Source organism: Schistocerca nitens, chromosome 12, assembly GCF_023898315.1.
Source record: "Schistocerca nitens isolate TAMUIC-IGC-003100 chromosome 12, iqSchNite1.1, whole genome shotgun sequence".
NCBI classification, from domain to species: domain Eukaryota; kingdom Metazoa; phylum Arthropoda; class Insecta; order Orthoptera; family Acrididae; genus Schistocerca; species Schistocerca nitens.
This window is the reverse complement of record NC_064625.1, coordinates 120,295,327-120,307,529: the sequence shown is the minus strand read 5'-3', so window position 1 is coordinate 120,307,529 and position 12,203 is coordinate 120,295,327. Positions and strand designations below refer to the sequence as shown.

General features: G+C 43.4%; 1 protein-coding gene across 1 annotated transcript in view; it reads right to left on the bottom strand.

Annotated features, from left to right (window-relative positions):
* Positions 1–12,203, bottom strand: part of LOC126214945 (CUGBP Elav-like family member 4) — a 235,835-nt gene that overhangs the window by 95,606 nt on the left and 128,026 nt on the right. The gene's annotated exons all lie outside the window — the stretch shown is intronic.

Sequence of the window (12,203 nt, the reverse complement as noted above, 5' to 3'; positions counted from 1 at the left end):
TCCATTCCGATAATTCCTTCGTGGTGTGTCGTTTTTTGTCTTAGAGTGTATTATGCAGTAAGATGTTAAGAAGAAAATTAATGTTCTACGCATAACATACAAACAGGTATGCAGTAAAATAAAATAATTGAAGCTCTCCAGTTCTTCCACAGACGGCATATATGTTCCCAGGTTGTTGTATTTCAATGAACTTTCATTAGATTTTCATGCGTATGTTTATCTCAATATCAGCCACTCGCAGGACCAGCGCCTTGTTTTCTTTTTCTTCTTTATGCAGAAAGCTAAAAAGCCAATGGACGAAACACTTTGCCTGTAGCCATTCCCACTGGTGTAAAATAGCCAACGACACGGTATGCACAAGGCAACAGTGGTATCGAGAGCGGAAGATTTTCGCCGACCACAGCGCCCTCTAGCCGGCGCTGTGCAGCTCTACGAGCGCTGCTCCAGATTCAGCCCATTTTGATCACGAGTAGACGACCAAGCATCATTGTTTCTATTTCATAGTAGGCGAGCCACTACAGATTTTGCCTGTGTTAGCTGTGATACATCCGGCTACGCACCTACGTGCTCCTCAGTGCAAAGTTATGTATTCGCGTTATTATTTTGTCATGATATAGTAAAACCACTTTTACTTTAATTGCAGTACCGAGAGTTGGCCTACCCTTTAAATTACAGGAGCAGTCCCACGCGCGGCCTTCCAGGCGGGATACAAAAACAACAACTGCTTCAGTGGTGAGATTACATTTGACAAACTTTGTTGGTTCGTCTGCGCTCTTATTTGACAAATATGTGGGTCGGAAACGGCGAATTTGAGAAACGCATTGATCGTTTACAGATGCCCTTATTGACAGGAGTTGTCCTCCTGTAACTTGAACGCTCATTGTATGATGTTTGCAAAATGGTTCAAATGGCTCTGAGCACTATGGGACTCAACTGCTGTGGTCATCAGTCCCCTAGAACTTAGAACTACTTAAACCTAACTAACCTAAGGACATCACACACATCCATGCCCGAGGCAGGATGCGAACCTGCGACCGTAGCAGTCGCACGGTTCCGGACTGCGCGCCTAGAACCGCGAGACCACCGCGGCCGGCTGATGTTTGCAGCTGGAAATTTCCGCTGTCCGACTAGTATTCAATAACGCGACCTCCCAATATCTCGATATGTATAAGGGGTAGTCAAATGAAAACCTAACACCTGCAACAACGGGACTGTGGGATGGTCCCATTCAAAAGCAGTCACCACAATTATCGCTTCCCGCGCACAGGGTCCCGGGTCCGATTCCCGGTGGGTTCAGGGATTTTCAGTGCCTCGTGATGACTGGGTGTTGTGTGTTCTTCATCATCATTTCATCATCATTGACTCGGAAGTGCCCGCATCTCGTGGTCGTGCGGTAGCGTTCTCGCTTCCCACGCCCGGGTTCGATTCCCGGCGGGGTCAGGGATTTTCTCTGCCTCGTGATGGCTGGGTGTTGTGTGATGTCCTTAGGTTAGTTAGGTTTAAGTAGTTCTAAGTTCTAGGGGACTGATGACCATAGCTGTTAAGTCCCATAGTGCTCAGAGCCATTTGAACCATTTTGACTCGGAAGTCGACGAAGTGGCGTCAACTAAAAAGGACTTGCAATACGGCGGCCGATTTCATTTCCTACTGGGTGATGAGACGAATTCCTGTTTCGTAGAACACGATCGCCTGCTGACGGATCCGCATCTGCACCCACTCATGCACTCCATCGTCTGTTGGAAATCAATGTCGATGCATGTCTTTCTTCAGGTGGTCAAATATGTGAAAATCACATGGTGAAAGATCCGGGCTGTACAGAGGATGTTGCAGTGTTTCTCAACCAAATAGCTGCTTAGCCTTCGTGCGATTGGCAGTGTAGGGGCGGGTGTTATCGTGCAACTGGACGATTTCTTCCGACAGCGTTCCTGGGAGTTTTGATTTCACGGTGCATTTCAGTTTCTGCAAACACAGCACTGTGCATTGATTGTGGTTCCACAGTCAAGGGAATCGATAAGCAGAGTGCCAATGCAGTCGAAGGCGAAGGTCGTCATGACATTACTGGAACTTGTGTGAACAACGTTGGATTTCTTTGGCGGGGGACATTTGGGATATTTCCACTGTTGGCTCAGCCGATTGCCTTAGGGTTGTCAGAAACCCGTCAGACAGAATCATCCTGCGTCATGATAATGCCCAGCTCCACAATGCCAACCGGACACAGGCTATATTTCAGCGATGTTATTGGAAACAGTGCAACTTCTTTGGCTGGCCGAAGAAAAACATGCATGGACGTCGGTTTCAGTCAGACGATGAAGTGCAAGAGTGGATGCGGTTGTGGATTTATCAGCAGGCGACAGCATTCTATGAAACAGGAATTGACCGTACCATCGGCCAGTGGGATAAATGTCTTAACACATTTGGTGATTACTTTTGAATGGAACCATTCCATGGTCCCCTTGTGTTGACCGGTTTACATTTGACTGTCCCTCATAGATACACGCTATACGACTAAACCACCAGAACCGAGTCGTCACAGTAATGGTGACAATATACACACTGCATTTCGTGCTTCTGCGTCACACTTACAACGTCGAGATAAACTGTACCAGTAGAAATATGATACTGTTGTATACATTAAAGTAAAACTGCAGCAAAATGAAGGAAGTCCTAAATAGAATTGACATTAGATTTAGTGACTGGCACTTGATTCCCAGCACAAATAAATGTGACATATTGTGCATAAATAAGTTCGATTACTAGAGCTAAATTATTCGAAACAATGAAACATCTGAAAATATCCATCTGGAGCTATCCAATGACGAGCATATTCAAGAATGGGTCGAACGAGTGTTTTGCAGGCTATCTGTTTTGTGCGCGTATTACATTTCCTTGGGATTTTTCTAATGAATTTCAGCTTTATACCTGTTTTACTTAAGATCGGTTCAGCTGCTTTGCCTAAGACTAATAAAAGCAGACGCCAAGCTCAAATTAATTGGAAGAATCCCAAGAAAATGTAATTCACCCGTAAAAGGGATAGCTTATAAAACACTCGTTTGACCCATACTCGAATGCGCTCATCATTCTATGTGCTCGTCAGATAGGATTAATAGAACAGATGGGATATTCCAAAGAAGAGCTGCGCGTTTCATCATTGGTCTGTTTAGTAAGTGCGAGTGCGTCACTGCAAATAAACTTCTAAAAAAACAGAGACTGTTGCGTACTAGGTGTAGCTCAAAACCCAGGGCTATAGATACAGAGGCAGTAAGTGTAGTGCGTTTAGCTGTCAAGAGAGCAATGTGTGAAGCTTTCAGTGACTACCGTAACAGAATATTGTCAATTGATATTTCACAAAAACAAAACAAAAAATCTGGTCGTATGTAAGGACTGTTAGCGGCACCAAAGTTAGCTTCCGGTCACTTGCACATAAGACAGGAACAGAAATTGGGTGTGCCAAAGGAAAAGGACAAAATGCTTGTCTATGTTTTGAAATGTTCCATTGCAAAAGAAAACTCAGGAGCATTGCCCCATTTTAATTCTCGTACCACTGGAATAGATATTAGTGTCTATGGTGTTGAGGAACAGGTAAAATCGTTAACATTTAACAGAGATCCATGACACAATGGAGTCCCTATCTGATTCTATATTTGCATCTAACCTATCATAGATTCCTCGAACAAAAAACTGTGCCCAGTAGTTGGAAGAAAGCATAGATTACACCCGTGTACAAGAAGAGTACCAGAAGTGATCTACAAAACTGGTGTCCGATATGTTGAAATCGATTTATTGTACAGAAAGACCTCCCCCAATGTCACCCAGCATGGATTACGAAAACATCGTTCATGTGAAACCCTACTTGCACTTTTTTCATATGACGTACTGAAGGCCTTGGATTAAGGCAGTCAGGTAGATGCAGAATTTCGCTATTTACGAAAAGCGTTTGCCTCAGTACCATACATACGTTTATTATCAAAAGTACGATCTTATAGGGTATCAAGTCAAATTTGCGACCGGACTGAGGATATTTTGGTAGGGACGACGCAGCATGTTATCTTGGGTGGAGAATCATTGACAGATGTAGATGTAACTTCGAATGTGTCCCATGGAAGTGTGTTGGCATCCTTGTTATTCATGTTTTATATTGATCATCTAGACTTTTCTCAGATGATGCAGTTATCAATCATGAAGTGCTGTCTGATAGAAGCTGCGTAAATATTCAGTCAGATATTGATAAGATTTTAAAGTGGTGCAAAGACTGGCAACTTGCTTTAAATGTTCAGAAACGTAAGCTCGTGCACTTCACAAAACGAAAAATTTGTATTACCCTATGACTATAATATGGAGGAGACACCTTTGGAATCGGTAAACTCATATAAATACCTCGGTGTAACACTTTGTACGGATATGAAGTACAATAATCACATGGGCTCTGTTATGGGTAAAGCAGGAGGTGGACTTCGCTTTATTGGTAGAATACTGGGCAGGTGTAATCAGACTACAAAGGAGATTGCTTGCAAATCATTCGGGCCACCCATTCTCGAATATTGCTCCAGTGTGTGGGGATAGGACTAACAGAGGATATCGAACCTATACGGAAAAGGGCAGCACTAGTCGTCACAAGTTTGTACGGCCAATGGTACAGTGTCACAGACGTGCTGAGGAAACTGAACTGGCAGACTCTTGAAGATAAGCCTAACTAACCCAGAGGAAGCCCACTTAGAAAGTATCAAGACCTAGCCCTAAACGGTGACTCTAGAAACACGATATTCTATAACCCTCTATACATTGTTTCCGAAGGGATCGCGAGGACAAGATTAGAGTAACTATGGCACGCACAGATGGGCCTAAATAATCATTCTTCCCGCGTTCCATACGTGAATGGATCTGGAAGGAACCCTAATAACTGGTACATGTACTTTACAGTGGTTTGCAGAATGTAGATGCAGATGTAGAGAGAAGTTTTAAAAAAAAGCACGTACCAAAATTACACTATTTATGTTGTGTCTGGTGAAGGTGTAGAACACGCATTGTAAATACTAAATACTGGACTGCTATGCTTGGTTTCTACATCAACAAGGTATAGTCTGGAAAAAATGTGTGTGAGCACAAACTTTCACATATACTATACACTACTACAAAATACATCAAGGAAAATGAAAAACTGAACCGTCTAATAAAATTTCACGATGCACAAAAAGCAAATCACCAGACAGCCGAATGATCCACAATCATCGCAGTGATACCAAGAATAATGGTGATAAAAATAGTAATAATTATAATTACAAACAACAACAATGAAAATACTATTCGTCTGTATTTTAGGAAAAGAATCGACGTGAATCAAAGCGTGCCGTCATTGTACATAACAAAAAAACTCGATACCTTGTTGCACGAACTTTCTTTGCAGCTAAGCTCTAGCCAACATGTTTTTCTTGCACAGAATGTTTGATTGTGATAAGAAGCAATAGGTTTCGAAACTTCTCAGAACTGTTGAAATCGTTAGGACAAGACAGTAGATGGATATAAGGCTTGTGCTCCAAACAAAGGTTGTAGCATAACTGGCTGAAACTAGCAGTCTGTATGCACTAGCATAAAAGATTTTACGTGGTTCCAGAATAGCAAATCAAGTACAGTTTTAAAAAGATCAGTTGATGAAATTTGAATGGACATTATTGAATGTCCCTAACTAATTAATTTTCACGAACTTCAATTCAGACCTTGTACGACGATTCCTCCCAGCCAATGTCTAAAATTTGACGACAAGCAGAAAGAAGAGGTTGGTAGTGTTAAATTGTTGGTATTACATTTTAATAACAAATTCAGTGGAGAAGAGCAAACTGTAGAACTACTGAAACACCTAAACAATGTGGGCACAGGTCTGCCTCGTGATGACTGGGTGTTGTGTGATGTCCTTAGGTTAGTTAGGTTTAAGTAGTTCTAAGTTCTGATGACCATAGATGTCCCGTAGTGCTCAGAGCCATTTGAACCATTTTTTGTGGGCACAGGCGATATACAGGGTGATAGCTATTGAACTATATGAAATAAAATCGTCATAACTTCTGGATGGTTTGCATTAGGACGTTCAAACTGCACGGTTGGCCGCGGAACATGATGGGAATTAGTACGCGCATACTCACGCGTCTTTTTGTTGTCGGCCATTTGCACGTGAAAATGTCATGGTACATTCCTGAGCATATAGAGCTTGTGAAGGCCTACTATGCGAGCAATAACAGTCCAGTTGCGGCTCAACTGACGTTTGCGACCGAGTTCAAGCTAAAAACAATCGGTCCAAGTGTGCTAACAATCAAGAATCTGATTCGCAAGTTTGAGAGAACAGGTAGTGTCTGTGATGATAGTGTTGGCAATGTCGGTCGTCCAAAAAAGGCAAAAACGCCTGGGAACATCGAGAAGCGACGCGCTGTGTTTCAAACCAGCTCCAGGAAATCGATCAGACGAGCTGCACGACAGGTGAGAATCAGTCGGGAGACACTGCAACAAATTGTTGTTGAAGACAAGCGTCTCTTTCCATACAAAGGTCGAACCCATCAGCCATTAAGCCCCGGGACCATGGAACCGGTTGTGTTTCGCCAACACTGTTCTCCACAGAATTGACGAACAGGACTTTGATGTGAATGTGGTATGGTTTAGCGACAAGTCCACTTTCATTTGGATGGGTTCGTCAATAAGCAAAATTGGCGCATTTGGGGGATTGGGAATCCGCATTTCGCGATCGAGAAGCCTCTTCGCTCTCAGTGGATGACCGTGTGGCGTGCAATGTCCAGTTGCAGAATAATAGGTGCGATATTCCTTGATGGCACGGTGACTACCGAACGGTATGTGAAGTTTTTGGAAGGTGATTTCATCCTCATTATCCAAAGCGGCCCTGATTTCGACAAGATGTGGTTCATGCAAGACGGAAAATGGTTCAAATGGCTCTGAGCACTATGGGACTCAACTGCTGAGGTCAGTAGTCCCCTAGAACTTAGAACTAGTTAAACCTAACTAACCTAAGGACATTACAAACATCCATGCCCGAGGCAGGATTCGAACCTGCGACCGTAGCGGTCTTGCGGTTCCAGACTGCAGCGCCTTTAACCGCACGGCCACTTCGGCCGGCCATGCAAGACGGAGCTCGACCCCATCGAAGCAGGAGAGTGTTTGATGTCCTGGAGGAGCACTTTGGAGACTGCATTCTAGATCTGGTGTAACCAGAAGCCATTGGCATGGACCTCGATTGGCCGCCGTATTTTCCAGATCTGAACACAAAAAATGGCTCAAATGGCTCTGAGCACTATGCGACTTAACTTCTGAGGTCATCAGTCGCCTAGAACTTAGAACTAATTAAACCTAACTAACCTAAGGACATCACACACATCCATGCCCGAGGCAGGATTCGAACCTGCGACCGTAGCGGTCACGCGGTTCCAGACTGAAGCGCCTTTAACCGCACGGCCACACCGGCCGGCATCTGAACACATGCGAGTCTTTTTTGTGGGGCTATATTAAAGACAAGATGTACAGAATTAACCCCAAAACTATTGCTGAGCTGTAAACAGTCATTGAGGTGGTCATTGACAGCAACGATGTTCCGACACTCCAGGTGGTCATGCAGGATTTCGCTATTCGTCTGCGCCACATCGTCACCAATGATGGCAGGCATATCGAACATGTCATTACCTAAATCCGAATATCTGTAGTGACGTTTACATGTTGAATAAAGTCTGTGCACTCCGTAGATTGTAACTAATTTAAGTTTTTTTTACGAAGTTCAGTAACTGTCATACTGTAAAAGGAAAACAGCTGGTATATCCTGCTATGTTTCATTCCGTAATGCCATATGAGATCAGTTTAGTAGGGTAAGTTATCAAACCAAGATAATGTCCATAGTCCAAAAATGCGTAATACGAATTATGTGGTTTGAACTCAAAAGTTTCCAATAGAGGTCTGTCCAAGGAACTGAAGACATTGTCTCCTGTTTCTGAATATATTTGTTGTTTAATGAAATTTGTGATAAATATTACATATCTTTCTCAGACCAGCAGTCTAGTTCTTGAAATAGGTATCGAAATCCATTGTTCAGGAACACCCATTTTAAATAACTTGCCAGCAGCCACAAATAGCTACTAAAAAAGTTGAGTTTAAGATGAGCGTAAGCCTTTTTTGGTGACCAACTCTTCCTATTACACTGGCGAATTTCTTACGAGAACCAGTTGATGGATATTTTGTTAATAGCATAAAACAACGTGAGTTATGTAAAATGTGACTTCCGTACATCTTGTATGCAGTAATGTGGTTATGGTAAATACAGGGTGTTTCAAAAATGACCGGTATATTTGAAACGGCAATAAAAACTAAACGAGCAGCGATAGAAATACACCGTTTGTTGCAATATGCTTGGGACAACAGTACATTTTCAGGCGGACAAACTTTCGAAATTACAGTAGTTACAATTTTCAACAACAGATGGCGCTGCAAGTGATGTGAAAGATATAGAAGACAACACAGTCTGTGGGTGCGCCATTCTGTACGTCGTCTTTCTGCTGTAAGCGTGTGCTGTTCACAACGTGCAAGTGTGCTGTGGACAACATGGTTTATTCCTTAGAACAGAGGATTTTTCTGGTGTTGGAATTCCACCGCCTAGAACACAGTGTTGTTGCAACAAGACGAAGTTTTCAACGGAGGTTTAATGTAACCAAAGGACCGAAAAGCGATACAATAAAGGATCTGTTTGAAAAATTTCAACGGACTGGGAACGTGACGGATGAACGTGCTGGAAAGGTAGGGCGACCGCGTACGGCAACCACAGAGGGCAACACGCAGCTAGTGCAGCAGGTGATCCAACAGCGGCCTCGGGTTTCCGTTCGCCGTGTTGCAGCTGCGGTCCAAATGACGCCAACGTCCACGTATCGTCTCATGCGCCAGAGTTTACACCTCTATCCATACAAAATTCAAACGCGGCGACCCCTCAGCGCCGCTACCATTGCTGCACGAGAGACATTCGCTAACGATATAGTGCACAGGATTGATGACGGCGATATGCATGTGGGCAGCATTTGGTTTACTGACGAAGCTTATTTTTACCTGGACGGCTTCGTCAATAAACAGAACTGGCGCATATGGGGAACCGAAAAGCCCCATGTTGCAGTCCCATCGTCCCTGCATCCTCAAAAAGTACTGGTCTGGGCCGCCATTTCTTCCAAAGGAATCATTGGCCCATTTTTCAGATCCGAAAGGATTACTGCATCTCGCTATCTGGACATTCTTCGTGAATTTGTGGCGGTACAAACTGCCTTAGACGACACTGCGAACACCTCGTGGTTTATGCAAGATGGTGCCCGGCCACATCGCACGGCCGACGTCTTTAATTTCCTGAATGAATATTTCGATGATCGTGTGATTGCTTTGGGCTATCCGAAACATACAGGAGGCGGCGTGGATTGGCCTCCCTATTCGCCAGACATGAACCCCTGTGACTTCTTTCTGTGGGGACACGTGAAAGACCAGGTGTACCGCCAGAATCCAGAAACAATTGAACAGCTGAAGCAGTACATCTCATCTGCATGTGAAGTTATTCCGCCAGACACGTTGTCAAAGGTTTCGGGTAATTTCATTCAGAGACTACGCCATATTATTGCTACGCATGGTGGATATGTGGAAAATATCGTACTATAGAGTTTCCCAGACCGCAGCGCCATCTGTTGTTGACAATTGTAACTATTGTAATTTCGAAAGTTTGTCTGCCTGAAAATGTACTGTTGTCCCAAGCATATTGCAACAAACGGTGTATTTCTATCGCTGCTCGTTTAGTTTGTATTGCCGTTTCAAATATACCGGTCATTTTTGAAACACCCTGTAAGTGGTATTAACTGTTTTCTGTTTGATTATGCACAGCTACAAGAGCCTAAGAATTATCTAATGCACTTCAGTGTATATACGTTTATATGTTTGTGTCAAGTTTTGGTATCATATATTGAATGATAATACGTTTCAGAATTTTTGACGTGCTCCATACCCATGAGCACCGTTTCGCTTACTATCTGTAGAAGGAAAGTTAGCATATGGTTTTTCTTTGTTAATATGTATTATGTATTCTTGTTCTATGACTTGTTCTACAACCTTAAGGACCTCCGCATATTGGATTTTTGAGACAAAATGTAAATCTATTTAACCAGACACTGGTTTATTTTCTATATAGAACGCATTGAAAAAAAAGGGGGGGGGGAGCGTTAGTGATCGTGGATTGGCATCAGACTAATTTTCTCTTCATCGTTGATGGCTTAGATGGAAGGTAGTGCCATTCAAAAGAACAACAGAATTGATTCGCAGCACTACACTCAAAGGTTGTTTCGGCCTGGCTCTGAACGTAACGGTCGATTGATTCTAACCCATCAGTCGCGCAGGTGTAAAAGAATCGCTAAACACGTTTATGTACAAAAATGGGATTTTGACACGAAGGAATATCGCGATGAGCATATTGACACTGAATGCCACCCAATCACGTTGCAGGTACCTGACGCGATAAGAAGAGCAGAAACGAACGGATGATCATTCTAGCGAAGGTGAGGGCCGCAAAAGGGTGGATAGTCTGAAATAAGCGACTGTGACAGTGGTCAGATCAGTACGGCGCAGCACCAGGGAACGAGCATCTCGGAAACAGTGCAGTCAGAAGCATCTGTGGAAGGGTGGGGAAACCACGAAGAGGCGACAAGGTGTGTGACGTCCACACCTCGTCACTGAACATGACGGTCGCAGCTTTGCCCGCTTTATAAAGCAGGTTGGATGGCGGTCTATCGCAGATCTGACGACAAGAACAGTGCTGGTGCAGGTTCACGTGTTCTGGAGCATAGCGTCCGCAAGGGAGGAGGGGGGGGGGGGAGGGCGAACAAGAGAGGGTACTTGCCCCCTCCTGAAATCTGGGGTACAGACTTTCAAATCATTACAGAATCCTCAAATGTTTCTAGAAATAAGTCTCTTCAATTCTACTAAACTGCAGATTTAGCATTGGTGAGCACGATGGAAAATACTGCGACTTCACTAATTACTACACAGGGTGTCTCAGGAGGAATGGTCAATATTCAGGAATATAAAAGGAAATATCATTAGAAGCCTCTTGGGCTCCAAAATGCATACCTTAAGAGCTGTTAGTACTTTGATACGGTGAAACACATCTCTGCTGCCGAGCAAGCACTTGCAACTCTTAGGTATGTATTTTAGAGCCCACGTTTACTAGACAAGTATCTCTTGTTTTGGTCTATACTACCTTCTACCAGAATATGGAAGCTCAAAACTTACACTTGAAGAGATTTGTTTCACAGTATCGAAGACAAAGTAGTGCTCATAGCTCTTAAAGGTACGCATTTTACAGCCTAGGTTTACTAGGCTATTTTGCTTCGAATGATCATTCCTGTCGTATCCCTGAGTATTGGCCATTCCTCGTGGGACACTCTGCGTAACTTGGATGGCCTTTAAGACTGTTCACAAGAAATTGTCTTTTCCTTAGTGTGTCGGCATTGTCAACGCAGTCCCGCAGTCAAGACTGGTATGAACTTCCACTATCGTTTCCTTCTACACCTTCCGAGTTGCAGAAGAGGCTTGATCCAAAAACGTCGGCAAATGGTGCGTGTTGAAGGTTACTAGCACACTTCTTTCCTCCTCCACCAGCGTTAACTCAAATGTGGCCGTAGTCTACATAGGCAACATCCGTCAGCAATGCCCGCAGTGACACTTCCGTGTTACAGCTTGGTGAGACTACATACAGTTTTAAATGGAAGAGCGATTGTAGTAAACCCTGCTGAACATAGTAGGTGTGCTCATATGTAGACCTAAATGCAACAGTTGGAAAAGGAAAAGTAATTCTGTACTTTAGAAAGGAGAAAAAAGCGTGAAATTGCAACCCCAGCGGTTTGAATCTTCTCGAATTCTATGGAATGGAACACAACGAAACACGCAGTCATACAGTTACGAATTTTGCAATCCAGATTGAACAGCTGCACAACATCGTGTCTAACTGGAGAGAAAAGAACCACCTTGGTTCAAACCTATATTGTTAAGTCAGCTCTATCGGGCAATTTGCACGTAGTTTTGGGAACTTCCCTAAGTCCATCTATTTGAATGCTGCCCCTGGCTTACGAAAATAAACTGTAACTTTTGTAACATATCCTATTCAACTTCAATTATTACAGTCAACATTAAGAAAATAGAAAGCATGA